This window comes from Bos indicus, chromosome 7 (assembly GCF_029378745.1).
Source record: "Bos indicus isolate NIAB-ARS_2022 breed Sahiwal x Tharparkar chromosome 7, NIAB-ARS_B.indTharparkar_mat_pri_1.0, whole genome shotgun sequence".
NCBI classification, from domain to species: Eukaryota; Metazoa; Chordata; class Mammalia; order Artiodactyla; family Bovidae; genus Bos; species Bos indicus.
The window spans coordinates 87,799,744-87,820,507 of record NC_091766.1 but is presented as its reverse complement, the minus strand read 5'-3'; the positions used below and the strand labels follow the sequence as shown (position 1 = coordinate 87,820,507).

Below are 20,764 nucleotides of genomic sequence, written 5' to 3'. Positions count from 1 at the left end.
CAAAGCTTTAGCTATGGCCACTTAAATGTCAACATTGTTAACAATACTGTCTCTAAATTAGGTACCTACAGGAAAGCTCTTTTAGTGGAGAGGTCTTGCTTGTTATAGTTTTCCTATATTTGAATATATTAGTAATAAGAGGTATATTCCAAAGTACAGGTTCTTCTAGTCCACTATCCTAATCATCTGGGTTTAAAGTCAGTTTTGTACTTAAAAACTTTATGATTGGTTAGGAAAATCACCCCAAAAGTGAATACATCCAAAGGGAACTTTAGGGTTTTAGGCATTTAAAATATCTTTCATTCACCTTGGAATTAATTTTAATAAGAACACAGTTTGAGATAATTCTAAAACTGAAACATTCAATTTTTCAGTTTGTCAGTTTAGCAAGGTATTGGGATTTCTCCTTCCCTGCTAAAGACGGAGCTCTGGGTTTGTGGCTTTTTTCTGATATAATCCTGTTGTGTCTCTTTGCCCACTTTAGAAAGTCATGTGTGAAGATTTCAGGGCCATGTGCTTATATGATGGAAAGTAATTGAGAATATGGTGTCCTGTCTCCCTTCCGCTTTACACAAGTCACATCTCATGCTCCCAAAGTCATCTCCATTAGTCTTCCTGGCTTACTCTTAGTACCTCCTCCAGGTAGATTCTTGGGTCACTGAGAAAGGTACTTCCTATCAGTTGGGGTGTTCCCTTTACAGACATCCAAAAACTAATCAGACAGTAGGCACAGATCTTCTAACTATTGAATTTCTTAAAAATAAAAGTAAAAAAATTCTACCTTTTTTCGTCATCAGGCTAGAAAGGGCCAAGAAAAATTTGTGTTCTCAAAGTCACAAGATCCTCTAAAATTATGATTTTTAAAAAAAATTATATACGTCCTTCAATAGCAGGTAGTTTACATTTATAGATCCTAGTATTATTGTTATTTGAATACTAGTATCATAATACACATGTTTGCATCTAAAACCTAATACAATTTTAGTTGTTCAGGCATTAGTCAGAATAGGATTTCTCACCAGTGCTCACACGAGTTAAGTAAAAATAATCAGTGGTTGCTAATTTTCTTCCTTTTATATACTTGGACACACTTCATTTTATTTTTAAACATTTTTATTAGAATATTGTTGCCCTACAATGTTTTGTTAGTTTCTGCTGCACAGCAAAGTGACTCAGTCATACCTATACATATACATATACCCACTGGTTTTTAGATTTCCTTCCTCGTTTAGGTCAGCACAGATCATTGAGTAGGGTTCCCTGTGTTATGCAGTAGGTTCTCATCAGTTATCTATTTTATACATCATAGTGTATACATTTGGATACAATTTACATAATTGAAATAGAATCTCTAGTTGTTTAAAATATGCATAAAACAAAAAATTACCTATTATCTCTACTATCTGCATATCTATTTCTATATATCTGTATATACATATCGGAGAAGGCAATGGCAAACTATTCCAGTACTCTTGCCTGGAAAATCCCATGGGCGAAGGAGCCTGGTAGGCTGCAGTCCATGGGGTCGTGAGGTCAGACATGACTGAACGACTTCCTTTCACTTTTCACTTTCATGCATTGGAGAAGGAAATGGCAACCCACTCTAGTGTTCTTGCCTGGAGAATCCCAGGGACAGGGGAGCCTGGTGGGCTGCTGTCTATGGGGTCGCACAGAGTCGGCCATGACTGAAGCGACTTAGCAGCACCAGCAGCACCAGCATATATACATATACATCATATCTATATATACATATATATCAGTCTGTATCCATATCTATATATTGTATGTGTGTGACTGTACATGTCCACACATATCACATTTTTTCATGTCTTAAAGTTAGGTCTATTTTTACCCAAGTTATACATGCACACAAATTGCATCTATCAGCACTGAATTTATTCTTCTAGCCTTCCCAGTATTCAGGCAGCAACATATTTTGAAGATTGAATAATTATGGTTTTCTTAATATGAAAACTGAAAATTCAACTGGAGTTCAAAGCTGGAGTTATATCTAGAGTCTTCACTGATGCCTCTTTTTTAGTTATGGTAAAATGTAAATTGTGAAATAACGACTGAATATTTCATTCTGTCATATTTCACATGGCCTCCAGACTGTGTGCCAAGTTGGCGGAAGAATGTTGATAACTAAATGCCAAGAACTAGCCAATAGCTTGGCCACTTGCTAATGTAAAGCATCTGCTCAGTTGCAAATCTCTCCTTCCTAGAGGTAAATGTGGACCAGCAGGCTGGCCAGGAGTAAGTCCTGCAGGAGCCAAGTGACCCAGGCCACAGGAAGACTCTTCCTACTAAAAGGCCTCACTTTCCCAGTAGATAGGCTTTGGACCTCATCCAAAAATCAGTCCAGTTGAGCAATATTGACCTAAATGATTATTTTTAGCAATAATATTTATAAGAAGTTTTCAATCTGAAAATGACATCTAAAGTAGATACTTGCATTCTCCTCCTCCTCAAGCATCCTCACTACTAGTTTCTTCAACAAGGAAGAAACTGGAACTGCTCAGTGTATCACTGTATATTAGGGCAACCAGCCTCCAAAAGCAGTTGATAAACTCAGTCTCAAATTAAATCGATAGGACGGTTATGCTTAAGTACTTTTTTTGCTGGAGATTTCACCTGTGTGAGATCAGTCTTCATGACTGAAGTCCTTTCCTTTCACTTTCACTGGAGAAGCTCTGCAGGAATTTTGACTAACCCTAAAAGGTTTGCAAGTGTTCAGTGCAAGGCTACAGGATGTCTCCTCCTCCACCACCTCTAGTAATCATTGTTATTTTGAAGCCATTTTAAATCGACCACAGCATCCCTTATTCAGGAAAGCTCTCCTGGCTTGTGTCACTTCACCCCCATTGTTCTCTCTGGCAGGTAAGACTAATCCTACAGCTTTTTAACTTCAAACCTAAAGGAGGAAAGCGGCATTGCCAAGACACATGTGAATATCATTCATGTAACTCAAAGCAATGTGTTGCCACAGAGGTAATACAGTCATGAACGCTACCCCCAATTCCTGGGCTTCCCTTCTATTTAGAATGACTTCTATTTTCACACGCTAACCCTTGGTTCCAAAATGCAGCCTGGGACTGGCTCTCTGACAACATCGTGGAGAAGCTGTAATTATTGTTTAGTTAGGTGCCTGCTCCATTAAACCTGCGTGAGTCACTTTTGTTCTCTTCTTTTTTTTTTTTTTTTTTGCCACAAGGCTCCTGTCCCTTTAGATTCCTTGTCTCTGTGCAAAGGGTGAAGTCTCTCTAGGCTGTTCCCACAGTGTCCTCAGTCCAATAGGTTACAAAGGTACTAACACACTAAATAGAAGTGGTGCCCTTGGGAAAATCCATCTCTTCTGAGTTTGTTCCTGTCCCAGTGAATGAGGACCTCTTTGAGGTTACAAATATGTTTAGCAACATCTCCATACAAATGATTACAGGTTGTTTCATTCAGACTCCAAGGAGAAAGCGCTCCTATCTTGGACATGCGTGAGGTGATGAATACACTCTTTTGGAACAAGGAAGCTTTATTTAAAGGACGCTTTTATTCTGCTGAGTACCCTAATGAGCTATCCAGGGTGGCGCATCAGTGTGGGAGCAGGCGGAGAAGGCCCGTTACCCTCTTTTCATTAGTCCTGCTCTCCTTTGTAGCTCTGCTTGTTGTTGACTCACAGGACTCCTCGTTCCTGTGACTGCACAGAAGAAAAACCATGACTTTCATTCTGTGGCCCAAACCACCAAAACTATCAGCTTTCATGTATGGCAGACAGGTTATGGGAAACCTGAACTCTTGCCTCTCTGCCTATGACAGAGTCTCTCCTGGTAGGGGTTTTGCTCCTTCAAAGATGGATGCAGAAAACACCAGTCTGAGAGCTTGAGGGATATGCTTGTTTGTTAGGTTTGCCGTGTTTAACGATCCTCAAATCACTGGTGAATGAAGTCAGATACAGTCGGGTTGGATCTATAAAAAGTGAATAATTAAGATCCTTATCCAGATAACCTGGGCCCAGTGCATATTTCAAGAGTCACTTTTCAAAGCTTGCATTATTCAGATAATGCCTCAATTTTTCATTGTCTGTAATATTTGTAGATTTGCCCTTAATGGCAATGTTTTCTTATCCTGATAGTCTTGGACTTAAATTCACACTGCAGTTCAGTTGAGACAAAATTTTTAATTACACGTCTACAAATTCATCATATTTTAGTAACATAGGACCTGTGGAGATTTTATTTCTCCACTTTCAGAGAAAGGTGAAATAAGTTTCTTGCTTAAAATATATAGATATTTAAGGCCAGATGTAAGATTTTCCACATGATTTATGTTGACCGTTGCCTTGAGTCTCCATTTTCCTTTGTATGTGTAATAACCTAAATGATACACTGGCACGATACTCAGAAACTCCGCTATATCTACAGAGATCCAAGAAATAGACATTTGCACCACATGAGTATAGATAATTTATTTTTGTACAGTGTCATTTGTGCCAAAATATGAAACACCTCATGGTTGATTTGATTACAAGGAGAAGAAGTAAGCGTGTCACACTGTTTCATTCAGCTGGTAGCCACAGACAGATGTAGGCAGTTCAACGTGGACAGCATCCTCAGCTTTGGAATATGATTTTACTCAGGGAACTCAGAGGCTCAGTGACTTTTTATGGCACTTAGCCATGCCGTCATTTCTTTGCTCGCCCTATATAATAGGGCTCGTCTATATAATACTTTTCCTTTTAAATGACAGACTGAAAACTCTTGGCAGAGAATAGAAATGAATTGGAGAAGATGTGTACAGGCAAACTCGAAACCTCAAAACACCATTCTCATACTTCTTAAAAAAGAAAGCTGTTAATTCTTCCAAATTAGTTAGCCAGTGTGAATTACAGGGTGTTTTATAACATACACTCCAACCTGTACTTTTTGTTGTTGCTGTTGTTTTAATACATTTTATTGTTTAAAAATTTATTTATTTTTAATTGGAGGATAATTGCTCTGTGATAACCTCGAGGGGTGGGATTGGGGACGGAGGTGCAGAAGAGAGGCTTAAGAGGGAGGGGCCTTATGTATACCTGTGGCTGCTTCAGGTCGATGTACGGCAGAAACCAACACAGCCTGCACCTTTGAGGCAAAACACAAAAGCCTTGTTTCCTTCTGACCATCAGGTAGCCCCTTGGCGTTTTGGTATTCCATTCTACTTGTTTTTTGTATTGAAGCCTCCGTTAGAGTGAAACCCTGGTGAATGAGGGTAGGCTGCCACTCCCTGAGCCCAGGTCAGTTTGCCTGGAGTTGGTATACAGGAGTGTTTTGTGAAAAACCTGATATCACATACAGCTGACACATTCTGTGCTAGTCCCCAGTAACTATGTGTCCACTGTAATTCAAACCTCTGTCCTTAAAAAGGCAGCTCCCAAAGTAAATGAAAATGGTGTTTGAGGGCAAAGTGACAGGAGCTACCGAAATAGGCAACAAAAGAAACCCCAAGTTCCTGTCGTATATTCCTGTGTTTGTGACCATTGTGCCAATTACACTAAAACCAAAAATTAAAAGGGAGAAAATAGAAGATTCCGATCTCTGAGTGAGGCCTGGTTGTATTTAAAATGATGAAGAGAGACAAGATGGGAGAAGACAAGAAAGGACGGGTAAAAACTTCTCCAGTTAGTCTTTATAATTAGTTAGGAAACATTTAATAACACAATCCGAGAAATGCAGCATGTGTGGCATATATCACATTTTAAATTAATTCTTGAAATAGTTACTGGTGTCCTACTTTATTTCAATTTTGATAAATTAGCTTACAGTCACTTTTTGATGGGTGTCCCATAAAGTAAAAATTAGTCTCTCATCTGCCATTAACTACTCTTCTTGTAGCAAACTAATGTTATTAATAACATATATAAAAGGGAAGATTTAAAATAGATATTGAAAGTTGATCCTATTAATTTATAGGTTTAATGATGGCATTAGAGGGGAAGGAAGGGGGAACAAGTTTTATTAGCTTCTGTGTATAGCTCTATAGAAGAAAAACCCCTTGATTGTCCATGTTTGATATAAAATCAGTCACTTGCCTTCATTATTCTTCATTGATATGATGTAACAGTCATCTCTGGTATTTTGGAATTTGGAGAAAAGGCCTGGAATTATAGGACTGCCTTTAATAGGCTAGTTTTTGTACTAGAATTGTATAAAACCATAGTCTGCTGATTACACTATTAGGGAGCTGCAGCCTCACTGGCCTGATGTCATAGTTACCTCTGGAATCCTTAATGTCTCAAGGCAGACTTTGACGTGATCAAGGGTTGTGCTTCTGGAAATTCTCTAATGTGATTTTGTCTGGATCCATGTATGTGCACACATGTATTTAAGTTTGAGCAATTAGGAAAAAAAAGACTTTTGTGCAACCCAGTTTTAAAATCTGTGATCTTTAAGCCTACCAGTGAATCCAGCTACTTTTCTGTGTGTTTGTTTTTTAAATTTATGTGCTTTCACACCTAAAGATACAACCAAATCAAACATAAGTAACAATAGAAGACCCAGTATAGACTAAATAGTGATCATACATAAAGTTCAGACAAATGATCTAGGGACAATTAAGTGAATTTAAGAAGTAGCTGGAAGAATCATCAGCTTTATTTCTTAAGTTTTCTGATTTTTGGAAATGTATTACAACTCAAGAGGGTATAAGCTCATTTTCATCAAATTGGTGGAAAAGAAATCAGAAATGTTTCTTTTGATTTGCAACTCTGTCACCAATGCATGCCTGTTCATGAGTACATTCTTTTTAAAATATTTCTTTAAGGACCATTATTTATCACTCACCACCCCCACCCCCCAAACACACACTCAAATCCCCACCTCTGCATTAATTGTTCATTCTAACAATACATATATGTTTTAATCATATATATTTAACCTACTCAGCCTTTTTTAAAAGGACATATTTATGCATCAGAAAACCAAATAATTCCACTTTGTTCTGAGAGAACAACTTACATTTCATTCAAGTGTCTCTTTTTACGTGATATTCTTAGCAGGGATTTTATTTACTAAATGACATTTCTGCTAACCTGGAAAGGAAGATATCCATTCTTCAAATACTGTCATTACCCAGCTTTAAAAAGACTTGATTGTACCATATTAGGAAAACAGTGTCAGATTTTCCATCAAACTTTCTCAGACTGTAATAACTGAGCATAAAAATGAACTTCCAGTAATGAAATGACTACAAAGCAAATTAATGCAATCAAGTCTTTAGTAACAACTCTGTCCATATCTGTTAAATATTTTCAAACTATTCTAAAAAAACACACCCAGAAGGCAAACTAACAGTGAATGGAAACAAAATGGTCAGCAGCGTGTGTCGCATGTTATTTGAATGGAAAGTAATTTATCGCGTCTGAAATAAAAGCTGTTTATTCTTGTGTTTCACTGTCTGTAACAATCTTTACCATTTATCTGTGAAAAAGTGAGAAACTGTACCGTTATTAGCATATGAATACTTGACACATCAAATTGGCTGTACAATAACAGAAGGGCATTTGCTATTGGTGTATGCACACAGACAAAGCAGCCATTTTGAAAAAAATGAAATGGGGTGGGTGGTTTAACCCTTTGCTTATCTTTTAGGTTTCCCACTCCTGATTTTGACCGGAACAGTTTAGCAGTTAGCATCAGAATATTTTTATAACAAAAAAAAGTAATCAGGAGCCATTATGCTTATGATAATTATATTGATACATTCACTCTACTAGAAAAATAGAAGCAGAATGACAATAAAGGAGTTTGTGTGTGTGTGTGTGTGTGTGCGTGCGTGTGCATGCATGCACAGGATGGGGGAAGGGCGTGGAGTCTGGCAGTGAGTAGACGGTACAGAAATGAAACAATGCCCACGTACAGTTTTATTTCATGGCAACAACATAGTGGGCCTTGGGTCAGATGTGTGAAACTATTTCTCAAAGAAGCTGCATACATAATTGAGGCCCTCGAAGGGTTCCCAGTTGAAGTTGCCAGGCTACATTCATTTCAAAAGCAGAGCCATTTGTTATCAAATTTAAATTAACTCTCTGCACACTGAACTTGAATTTTAGAGCCCTGCTTACTTACAGTTCTTGAAATAGTAGAGAAAGGAGAAAACCTGCATCTGGAGAATGGAAATAAGATAGTCCCCACAAGGAACTGCAGTGATCCTGCCTAGGCCTGCAGTGTAGCAGTAATTTAGATTAAAGTGAGAAAGATCTATTTGGAGTGACTAGAAACAAACCTGAATCTTCCCCTGTGATTTTTGTAGATCCAGACTTAATGCAAAATCATTTTATTTGTACATCTATATTTCAACTACATTTTATCTTCATCAAGCATTCTAGCTCCATCCCCTCTCCCAGTTAATTACTCTTTGCTGTGAAATTTAGAGTAAGACAATTTATAAACTTGTACAATAGTTGTACTATATTAATATGTCAGTATCAGTATTTTTGCTGTCTTGGAATACAGATTTCCCCCCCTAATCTGCATTGCTTTATCCTCTATTTTAAACCAGGTTTATGAAACTCACTAGATCATTTTTTGGTAACTGCCAATTGTTGATCCATCCATTCACTCAAAATGGAATATGTAAAATGTCTTGTGTTAGGACCTTTCTACAACTACACAGAGGAGAAACTTTCCTCCAAAAGAGTGGTGTGCATGTTTTTTCATAGGATGCATGCAGACATAACTGCACACAGTTCTGTGTCTGGCAGAAGTATTTAAAATTGAAGCTATCTTGATTATCAGAATTTTTTCATCACATGTAAGTTGGAAAAGTTAATTGAAGGACAGACTTTTATTCTTAAGTTTGATCCACAGAGCTAAATAGTCCATTCTGAGTAATCTATGTATTTTTCTTCTCTTTTGAAAAACAAATTCAAAGGTTTTAATCACCATTCCTTTATCCTTATAAGATATTGATTTGCTATAATCAGGTGAACCTGTTTTCATTCTTGTAATGAAATTTTAACATTTTAGTCTGAAACACATGTAAACTTTGCTTTTAAGGAACTAAAAAGCAAACAAACAAAATCAAACCAAAGCAAAGCAAAAAAAAACCCCACAAATATGAAATACTATTAATGGCTGTGATATTAAGTATAATGTTCCAAATATCTGGTGAAAGACCCCAAAGAACATGAAGAACATTTGTTGTTCTCTATAAATAACTAGTACTTGTGAAGTACAATTATAGCCATAGAAAATAGGAACTAATAATTCTAATGGCAATTTCTGTTACTGATATAAGAATAATTGATATGCAGTGTGAAAGTAGAGAAGAAAAAGAGTTATGCAACTTTAAATTCCTCTAAAATTGCTGAGTGAATACATAGAAGCAGCCATTAGTCTAACTTTCTTTTCTTTTGCTAGGATATGTTGTATTAAAACCACAAACCATTTGCTTATTTAAAACCCTCTGCCGCTAACAATACTGTAAGTTAGTATGTCTCCCAAGTGCTCTTTGAGAATCTTGTTTACTTACTGGTGGAAGTGATGTCCCATATTGTGAACCCATGAGAAAAGTGCAACATGGTGGAAAGTGCCAGATCTTCTTTCCTTCCTCCCTCCCTTCCTTTTCTTTTTTTTCGGCGACTGCAATATGAGATTAAAAGTAAGACACTAAATCTTGTTAAATAGCAAAAGCTTTTTAAAAGATGATACATAAACTTGATGGGAATTTGTGTGCTTAAGGGGACACATTTCTGCTATTCCACAACTTTACCCCAGTTTAATCCATTGCCTGTGAAGAGTCTAAATGGTAGTGGGTAAAGCACTGTCAATTCTCCTAAATTTTTTTTCATCATAGAAGTAATGTGGTTTGGCTATGGAAGACTGAATAATTAGCAATATTAATTCTACATCTAGTATTTACATTAGAATTTTGTCTTTGGAGTCCTTCAAATTATTTTTCATATGTAAAATTATTTTTAAAAACTGTTAACTGCTCTAGGGAATTATCAACATACTTGCTTATTAATATCTAGACACTATTTACTACCAACAGTTTGCCCCATTGATATGTTGTATTTTTGTCAGAATATCTTAATTAATGTGCAGAATAGAAACTTCCAAAAAAAGTATACATTTTCCTTTTTCAGCCTTGTTTTTGCTGGCTAAAAGGATATTTTTATTATTCTGTGGAATTATTTTAAAATTTAGAGTTATTTCAGTGAATCTAAGTACCATGTTTGCAACCTTTTTATCCTCCCCTTTGACGGTTAGAATTACTTATTTGGTCCAGCAAGGTTATTTTGCATTTGAGGTTTTCTCTCTTGGAATTTGTCAAAATATGACAAACTTATAACTTTTTATAAGTCCAGAATTAAAATTTAAACTCAAGTGGTTATTAATGTTTGTTCTATTTGATAATTTGATCACATATCATAGAAAAAATCAGAGATGACTAGATATCAAAATATCTCAAGTGTTAGGGTTCATCTATATGACACCTTTGCTATTTTGACATTCTATAATTTTGGAAATTACCTAGTAGCAGTAAAAACACTATAATATGACCAGAAATTTTCTTATTAACATTCACTGAAAAAGGAAGAGATTAAGTTTTAAAAGGAAAATGAATGAAGAAAATGAAAAGTAATTCTCATTTCCTTTCCCTTTCTCTCTTCCTCTCTCTCACCCTCTCCTCATCTTTGACTTCTTTCTCAATCTGTTTCCTGCTTGTTTTCCTTCTCTGAGTCTCTCAGGCTAAGCCAATCAGCTCCCATGCATCATGCTCTGGATAAACTGTGGGACACATATGGCAGGGAACTGGTTTGGTAAACATATGTCTTCTCGGGCATTGGACGTCTTGCCAGGAATGAGATATTCCATTTTGGGGAATGAGGGTGGGAAATGCTTAACCACCTACAGATGTTTTGCAGCAAAAGCTAAAGAATTGCAGTCAAAGAGCTGCAAAATGTGTAATTTGGAATTTTTCCAGGCTGCTTTTTTTAATAAGAAAAAAGTTAACAGCTTTCCTATTCATCTCTTTTGAGAAAATTTACAGTCGTTTCCCAGTTCTGCCCCATTCTGAAGTAAGGACAAAAGACTGAAGCCGAAGCTGTCCATCTGCTCCATAGCAGTAATGTTATAATGGGTGCTGTCCATTTTTATGCTATTGCTCGTGTGTGCCCAGGGGACTGGAACTATTTAATTCACTGATTTCACAGCTCTGTTGTGTGTCACAAAAGGTTAAAAAAAATCCAACACACTTTTTAGCACCCTGTTTACAAGGACTCCCTGTAAATCTAACTGAAGTAACAGATTCCCACCCTGCCCCCACGCTAGCGCCCTGTTTTACCTCCTGATTTGGTGCATTTGGATAACAGGTCATAGATGGAGCTCACACCACTCACTTGGCCTTTACCAAAAATGGAAACCTCAAATCTGCTGTGAATGTTGCTTTCCAAAGCTCATAAATTCCAGGAGTAGATTTGAAAAGAAAATATGTTTGCCTTTAAGAACTCAGGATTAAACAACTCTGTTTCCCCAGAAGTCCAAGAATGAATTCTCTAGGTTAGCAGAGAGTTTATGAAAACCTGCCGAGCAAGACTGACGACGTCTATGCCTCTTAGCTGGGCAAGAGGCCGAGCAGTCCCACACACAGCTGGTGTGAGCTGGTGTTTTGCCAAGACTGTAATGAATCCTCTGTTCTTGCGGGCATCTTCCTCGGGAGACAGAGGTGGCCAGCAATACCCACTTGGGTCCCTTCTGTGGTCTTCTCAGAGCAGTGATGTGTCGTGTTGAAGCTGGCACTATGCTTACCACCAAAAAAGAGAAGGTGGACCTAAAGTCAAGGATGTTTCTCTCTCTTCCCACCAAAAAAGAGCCTCCACGAGAATGCCTCCGAGTACCATATCCTTCCAGCAGCCCACATGCCATAGTATGTTTCTCTTCTATTTTGGGCAGTTAAAATATTAGCCATAGATGATGTGCTGTGCTGTGCTGTGCTTAGTCACTCAGTCGTGTCCTACTCTTTGTGACTCCACTGACTGTAACCCACCAGGCTCCTCTCTCCATGAGGATTCTCCGGAGAATCCTCTGGACTCTCCAGAATACTGGAGTGGGCAGCCTTTCCCTCCTCCAGGAGATCTTCCGAACCCAGAAATCGAACCCAGGTCTCCTGCACTGCAGGTGGATTCTTTATCATCTGAGCCACCAGGGAAGCCCAGATAATGTGCTGTCTTGGTGCAATTGTCACTTTGATTTTTATAACATTAACCCAACTCACATCCAACTATGGTGGCTGTGAAGATACCTATATAGTCCCTTGAAAACTAGTTCCTGAGTAAACAAGTGTAAAGGGCAGTGGGGTTCTCCTCATATACCACTTTAAGAAATATGATTATTAAAAAGCTGTATTTCTTCATTTCTTTTTTCAGTCACAATAGCAAATATTTATGTTGGGTTCATAAGTTACATGAAACCATTGGATGCTGCAGGCACCTGAAAAATTTAAATCAGAAATGCTCTCTAACCTTAGAAAAATTCCATAAAGTAGTTTGTTAACACTTCTCACACTCAATGTGTTCATTCATTTATTCATTCATTTATGTATTCATCCAAACATTTCTTGAGAATCTACTGTGTACTTGTGTGTTGTGTGTTAGTCACTCAGTCATGCCCGACTCTTTACAACCCCATGGACTATAGCCCACCAAGCTCCTCTGTCCATGGGATTCTCCAGGCAAGAATATTGGAGGTTGGCATGCCCTCCTCCAGGGGATCTTCCTGACCCAGGGATTGAACCCTGGTGTCCTGCACTACAGGTAGATTCTTTACTGCCAAGCCACCAGGGAAGCCATACTGTATGCTTCAGTTCAGTTCAGTTCAGTCGCTCAGTCGTGTCTGACTCTTTGCGACCCCATGAATCGCAGTGCGCCAGGCCTCCCTGTCCATCACCAACTTCCGGAGTTCACTCAGACTCACGTCCATCGAGTCAGTGATGCCATCCAGCCATCTCATCCTCTGTCGTCCCCTTCTCCTCCTGCCCCCAATCCCTCCCAGCATCAGAGTCTTTTCCAATGAGTCAACTCTTTGCATGAGGTGGCCAAAGTACTGGAGTTTCAGCTTTAGCATCATTCCTTCCAAAGAAATCCCAGGGCTGATCTCCTTCAGAATGGACTGGTTGGATCTCCTTGCAGTCCAAGGGACTCTCAAGAGTCTTCTCCAACACCACAGTTCAAAAGCATCAATTCTTCGGCACTCAGCCTTCTTCACAGTCCAACTCTCACATCCATACATGACCACAGGAAAAACCATAGCCTTGACTAGATGAACCTTTGTTGGCAAAGTGATGTCTCTGCTTTTTAATATACTATCTAGGTTGCTTAGCCTACTATATTTTTCTGCTTTGAGCCATCTTAAATATCTTCATGTCCCAGGAAGGCCTGTTCTACTCTATTAGATCTGAGAAATCCTTTGTTTCATTCAAACTTTCATTCTGTAATTTTTGGAACCTTTGTTTCCTCCAAACTTCTTTTCCCTAAACAAAGCAATGCCAAAATACTTGGTATCCCAGTACTGAAAGATGAAGTTTGGCAAGCATCAGTATAATATCGAGAAAATAGTGGCAGTTAGGACTATTCTTTTTACTTTTTTTTCTTTTTTAAACTTTTTATTTTGTATTGGGATAACATACCAAACCTCTGTTTATTTATTTATTTATTTATTTATTTTCAAACCCCTGTTTAAAATGCAGAAGTATATGAAATTTCTAGAACTTGAGGTTTGGGCAATGAATGAAAAACAAAATGGTCTAGCCAATATGTCTGGATACAGGCCAGGCTAATAGTATATTCCAGTCTTTTATTTTAAAATTTGAACGTTTGTTTTTACTCTATAAGAGGTAATTTTACAATGAAATATGGCTTTGTGAATAGCCACTTTTTCTGGACCACACAAGTTTTTTGGCACTCAGGATAAATGATAGTTTGAGCTTTCAATTCAACTTACAGTACTATGCTGAAAGGAAATTAAAATATGTATTTAATAGAACAAGACAGTAACAGTGATGTTCTACAGATCTGTGTCATTTATGAAGAAGAGGGATCCAACTAGAGAAGTTTATGAATCTCCAAAATAATCAATTAATGAAGATCTCATCTTAGAACTATGGATATAATCTTTCTGATACTTTACTGAAAGTGAAACACATTCACCAATTCTCTAAAGGCAAAATTTCTCTTCACCCCAAATAAATCTTCCTTATAGGCCATTTAAATAGAATTAAGCTGGTTTGTAATGTTTCCAGAATAAACTCATTAACGTTAAGTCTATTAGGAAATGATATTAAAGCATTTAATTGCTTGTGCATATTAAATATACTTAAAATTTATGAAAATAAATATCTTGAAATTGAATAGATATTCTGCAAAAACAGAAAAGTGAATGTGGACTTAATACAAATCCATCAGGTGGTGTAGACATACAATACTACAATATGTAATGTGTACCTCTAGGAAGCATATGGAAATTCTAGGATAGAGAATCTAGACAAAACAAAGGCAAAAATCTGTTTTTAGTAGCATGTGTAGAATTGTTAATAGATTATAAATGGCAATTTAATTTTTTTAGACAATATCATTGGATGAAATATTGTATCCATGATAATGATGAGAAATTTACTGCAATAGGCATGGTGTTTTGTTGGCCGAGGCATTCACCCCCAAGAGAAAAATGCATATTTGAACGTGTGTCTTTACACTTTCAGAATAACATGTTTCAAACTTGCCTGACTGACAGCTGCCAATTATCAAAAGTTTCTGTGAAATGAAGAACCAGTTAACAATTTAACACTAATTAGGCGCATAAACAAAACTAATGATTAAGTAAACTTAATGAAGTCCCAAAGTCCTGGAACCTAGCCTTGACTTTTGTTTTCTCAAAAGCTTCTGTAAGGATTTTTATGTTTTAGATTTTATGGCTAGACAATACTAAGAAGGAAAACTTGAAACTATTTTGGAAGTCAGGTAAGCGTTTTTATAGAAACCTTGCCTTTATTCTCACACAATATCTATGCAAGACTGTCTAATACATTTGCTGGAACGGAACAAAATTGGTGGAATGAAATGGGTCCAATTCAGAAAAATGAATCCAGGCTTAACTTTGTAAGGTAATTTTTTTTCAAAACAGGGTTCCTCAGGACAGTTTGAATGGGAACACGAGTGATTAGTTAAATTCTAATTTTCTGTGTGTTCTGTACTAGGGGGAAAGAATTGAAAGAAAGAAACCATGAAAAATATATACATACTTGGGGAGACTTTGGATTACATATACAAATAGGTAATTTTTTTCCAGAAAAATATTAAACCACAAAGACATAAAACTTCAAAGATGTGGTTTTAAAAACAGCCATTGTACTTTCTCTCTTCAGTTATTTTAAAAAGTGAGACAAACTTCATGAAGTAGGATGAGCTAGTTTCTGTCATTCTAACATCTAGTCTATTTCAGAAGGCAGAAGTTTCTGTTAAGTAAGAGGTGCTGGGTCTAGTGTTCTTTGATTTACAAACTGCTGGATTGGTTTTGTCCTTCTTTAACCCCATTTTTCCTATATTTCATTTCCCTGAGGAGAACACCTGTGTTCGCTTGGTGCTGCTTAAATAGAACCACTGCCAAGATTCCGTCATGTGATGGGCATGACGATTTTACTCCCTGTCTGTGATTCAGCCACAGGCCTGCCTGAGATGGCATGTCCTTTACGGAAATTGTGCCTTGTCCATTTCTGATTTCACAGTAACTCATATGGCCCATGGAACACAGTGGATGCTCAGTAAATGTTTTCTGAATAAATCAGGTCGTTTAACAAAGCTTATAGTAGACTTCACTTAAACCTGGGCAAGAGGTTTCAAGGGCTAATGCTGTCCATTAGAAATTTCTGTGATGGTGGAAAGACTGTATATCTGCCGTGTGACTAACATGGTCATCACTAGCCACAGGTGGCTACTGAACATTTGAAATGTAACTAGTGCAACTCAAGAACTGAATGGTTAATTTCACCAAACTTTTATTAATTCAAAATGTAAATAGCCACAAGTGACTAGTGGCTAGATAGCTTTAAAGGGTCCTGCTCCACATGTCCGTCAGGCATGCCCCTCCCCCGGCCAGAGGACATGTCCTCCAGGGCCCGTGCTCTCCCTTAGAGAACCTGCTTTGGATGCCCAGAGCACCGGAGTTTCCCACCCAAACAGTCTGTGCTCACTTCCAGGCATGCATGGCCTCTTCCCAGCAGGGCAACCCCTGTTGCTGGTGGACACATCCTGTACCAGAGGAGTTTCTGGAGGGGGACAGTTTGCCCCAAGGGTGGCAGGGTGGAAGAGTGTGGCCAAGGGCTTAGACAAGCAGCTGGACTGTCCGACCATATGTACGCGGCTCCTTGCAGTGCAGGAGGCTGGGACTGGAAGCTAGGGGTGGAGTGGGAAACTCCCTAAGCTACCATGTTCCAGCATCTATATTTAGCAGTTTAGTGATTTTATTACAAAATACATGCAAGAAATAAACTCTTAGTACATCATATGCATGCGTGCATGCTAAGTTGCTTCAGTCATGTCTGACTCTTTGTGACCCTATGAGGCTCCTCTGTCCAGGGGATTCTCCAGGCAAGAATACTGGAGTGGGTTGCTGTGCCTTTCTCCAGGGAATCTTTCCAATACAGGGATTGAACCCACGTCTCTTAAGTCTCCTGCATTGGCAGGTGGGTTCTTTACCATTGGGGCCTTCTGGGAAGCCCACATCATATGCAGTATGATCCAATGAGTTCATCTGTTCAGGGCCCCAAATATTTACCGAGCACTTACTGTGTTCCAGGCACTTACTCTAAGCACAAGAGATATAGCAGTGAACAAAACAGAGTCTTTGGCTTTCATGGGGCTTATATTCTCTTATCTTGAGCAAGATAAAAAGCAAATAAGCTAAATAAATGCAGATGCACGTGTGTGTAAGAAAAAATAAGGCATCCTGCAAGGACAGAGAGTGACAGAAGCGTTCTTTTAAATACGTTGTGTGGAGAACACCTTTCTGAAGAAATCACTTTTGAAGAAAGACCTAAAAGAAAGCAAGACGCAATGGAATATCTGGGGAAAGGGTTTCTCAGCTAGGGAATAGCAGATGCGAAGGCCCTGAGATGGGGACATCCCTGCCCTGTTCCAGAGAGCGCAAGGTCAGTCTCCTTGGAGTGCAGTGAAGCTGAAAGGAGGTGGCTCGAGTTCAGATCATGCTGGACTATAGAGGCTAAACTAGGAACTCAAGATTTACTCTGAGTTTCACAGGAAGGCATTCCATCAAAGCTGTGATATTTGCATTTTAGAAAGAATCACTATAGCTGCTTTTGGGAGAATAGGTGGCAGGGTGCAAGGGTGGAGGCAGGAAGACAGTTCCAGTGGCTCTTGCAATAATTCAGGTGGCAAAGGCAGGGACTTTGATAATGCTCTCCATGTTGTCTCAGTGGGAAGACACAAATTTAAAATGACACAATGAGCTTCTTTCAATCCTGGCAGTTTCGCTCTGCAGCTGCATGGGTGACCTCATTTGGAAATAATGTCTACAGTCTAAATTTGAGATCTTCATGATTGTGAGTCCAGGATTGAAAGGACCTTCTACTTACCCCCCTTAAGACACTAGAACTGGCCATGTTAGCCTCATAGAAGTGATTGTACCTCTATTGACACACCCTGACTTGTAGACACCCATGGAGCCCGGACTACAGTCCATGGGGTTGCAAAGAGTCAGACACGATTGAGCAACTGAGCATGCACGGAGCCTGGACTCACTGCATCACAACAGTCCATGGTTCTGCTCGCAGCACTGCTGTTTCCATGCAAAGGCCTTATGGATTCTTCTTGGTGTGACATGAATCTCTTCATTTAGACATGAATACAAAACCACTCTTTAGAACTTTTCAAGCCTTCCTGTCCCATCGCTTCTCCCTCTGCTAAGGCTTTTGGGTCAAGGAGAAGGAGTGGTCACACTGTGGAGGAGGGGATGGATTAAACTACCCATGTTTTCCCATTACAAAGTCAGTCTCCTCCAAATAGCCAGCTTGAAGTAGCTTCTATAGAGAGGAGCAGAAAGACTTTCCCTCCGTCTTTTCAAAACCGCCTATAAAAGACAAGTAAAAACCTTAAAAAAAAAAAAAAATGGGAAAGAGCAGTTTTGTACATACATTTCTATGCCTTTTCTAAAGGTTTTGTTATATTAATTTTTTGTAATTTTTGAGTCACTCACTGTGATGTGAAATTTTTTTTTCCTTCTCACTTTCCTCCAAGGACATAATATTATTGCAGGCTTTCTACTAAAAGATAAAATTACTGCCACAAGTAGCGCGAAGTCACGGAGAGATCATATTCCAGATTGAATAGTTTCTGAACAAAGAAGATGCTTTTTAAAGATTCTACTAAATGTGACTTTTCAAGGGCCAGTGTAGGCAGTCTAGACGCTAAAATTACTTAGTCCATCTGCAAATGGGAGGGGCCATGGCTCTCTGAGAAGACCTCTAGCTATACATAGGGCGGTGGGCTGACAGTATGAAAGAGCTTAATGAGGGTCAACCTTCAGAAACACTAGTTCACTTTCCTGTCCTATCACCTTGATTCTCCGTGACTTTCACATGTGAAATATTATGTGGAAACATTTTTAAATGTTGTATTTATCTTGTGGTTTCAGTGTTTCAAAGTCCTCTCACATTTATTGCAGTAAAACATATATGAAAGCATCTTGTAAATTGCAAAGCACTATGCAAATGGAAGTTGTTAGAATTGTTACTGCCTCATTTTTTTTTTTTTCATAAAATCTTAGGAAAGGCAGGTGTTAATACAACCCTCATCATATAAAAAAGAAATTGGGACAAGATCAGAAGATGTTAACTCTGTGTCCTTTTAGTGAATGATTTGGGGATTACAGAGAGCCAGTTAAACATTCTTTGTATCAACTTTCTTCTAACTATAAAACAGGTTTGATGGTAAATCTGTTTATGAATAGAAGAAGGATGCTGTGAAGCCACAAGGGAAGTGACATAATCCAATTTGCATTTGCAAAGACACAGAGAATACATTACAGAAGAAAAAAGCTGGAGGCAGAAGAACCAGTTAGTAGGCGGTTGCAGTAGGTCAAGAGAGAGAAAATGCTGAGGCTCGGTGAGGTTGGCATACATTGGGATGCAGAGAAGTGGAGGCATTGAAAAGACATTTTGAAGTTCGTGTTTGCAGTTCTTGTGATGGATAAGGGGAGGGGAGTTAAAGAAGAGGTATCTGGATGTAACTGGATTGTTGGTGGTGCCCTGTCCTAAGATATAAAACAGAGGAGGAGGTAAAGTTTAGGGAAAGAAGATAATAAGTTACAGTTTGGACATGTTGGGTTTGGGGGGCATGTGATAGAAGTTCAGTAAGTAGTTGGCTCTAAGAGTCTGGCATAGAGGATAACAGATCTTAGCTGAAAATCTAAGTTTGGAAATCAGCATATTGATGGTAAGTGAAGATTACACTTCCAAATTGTGTGGAACAGAAGAAGGTGTCTTGTGAACCAGCTTAAATAATTCACAAAAGCTTTTTGTGTGTATCTATGTTCATTTTTCTGGAGAGTGAGAGCATAGTTTTGTTTTGTTTTTTCAGATTCTCAAAGGCGTCAGTGCCTCCAAAAGAAAAAAACAAGAAAACCAACATTGAGAACTCCCAGTATAAAGTGACCAGAGAGGAGAGCCTAGGACCAAATGCTGAAAAACACACATTTGAAAAAATAAACTTATTAATTTGTTTCTCTTTTGGCTGTGCTGGGTCTTGGTTGCTGTGCATGGGCTCTTTCTAGTTGCTGTGTGTGGGCTCTTTCTAGTTGTGATGAGCAGGGACTACTCTGTAGTTGTGGTGCCAGGGCTTCTCCTTGAGGTGGCTCCTCTTATTGCAGAGCCCGGGCTCTGGGAAGTGTGGGATCAGTAGCTGTGGCACACGGGCTTAGTTGCCCTGCAGCAAGTGGGATCTTCCTGGACCAGGGATCGAACCCATGTCCCCTGCACTGGCAGATGGATTCTTAACTGCTGGACTACCAGGGAACCCCCTGAAACACACACATTTTAAAGAAATAGTTTTATAAGGATATTGTGAAAGAGTGACCAAATGGGTGAAAAGTAGTCTAGAATCATGTAAGTCAAGGGGTGACAATGTTTCAGGAATACCGGCATTGCCAACGAGGTCAAATATTGCCAAAAGCTCAAATAGAAGAAGGATGGAAAGGGTCCATTGGGTTCATATCTTCAGGGTTACTATGACCTTGTCAAGAGTGATTTAAAATGAACTGGTGGGAGCAGAATTCCTCACGTCAAGGGGCAAATGAGAGGTGAAATGGGGGACTCTCAAACTTTAAAATAAGAAAAGCCTAGGCCTTAGCTAATTCCAAGGTTAACAACTAGGATTGGTTTCATATTTTTCAAAATTGGTAAATCAGCTTTCAACCTTTCTTGTACTCACATTCTCCTTTCATTTTTCTTGGAAATCCTGATTATTTCCCCCTATTATTTAGTGACATTCTGTTTCCTCTTGAAAGAAAAGTCAGAAAAAAATCTACATGCAAAACATTGTCCTTAAGCCTACGTATAAAGTAAAAGCACTAGACTTTTTGTTGGGTTCTAATAACAAACTTACAGATGTATGTTTTCATAGCGACAAGATAGCACTCAAATAATAGTTGAACTGAATTCAGTTATATTGAGGGGATCACCCAGCTTAATATTGCAGAGAAACTCTGTAACTTCAGAGTTTAAA

At 38.5% G+C, this 20,764-nt stretch overlaps 1 long non-coding RNA gene across 1 annotated transcript in view; it reads left to right on the top strand.

Moving 5' to 3' along the window:
* Positions 1-19,733, top strand: part of LOC139183933 (uncharacterized) — a 63,526-nt gene extending 43,793 nt beyond the window's left edge. Inside the window, exon 3 of the long non-coding RNA XR_011567421.1 lies at positions 19,622-19,733. This is a non-coding gene — a long non-coding RNA (uncharacterized lncRNA). The remainder of the gene's footprint in view (positions 1-19,621) is intronic.
* Positions 19,734-20,764: the final 1,031 nt, after the last annotated feature.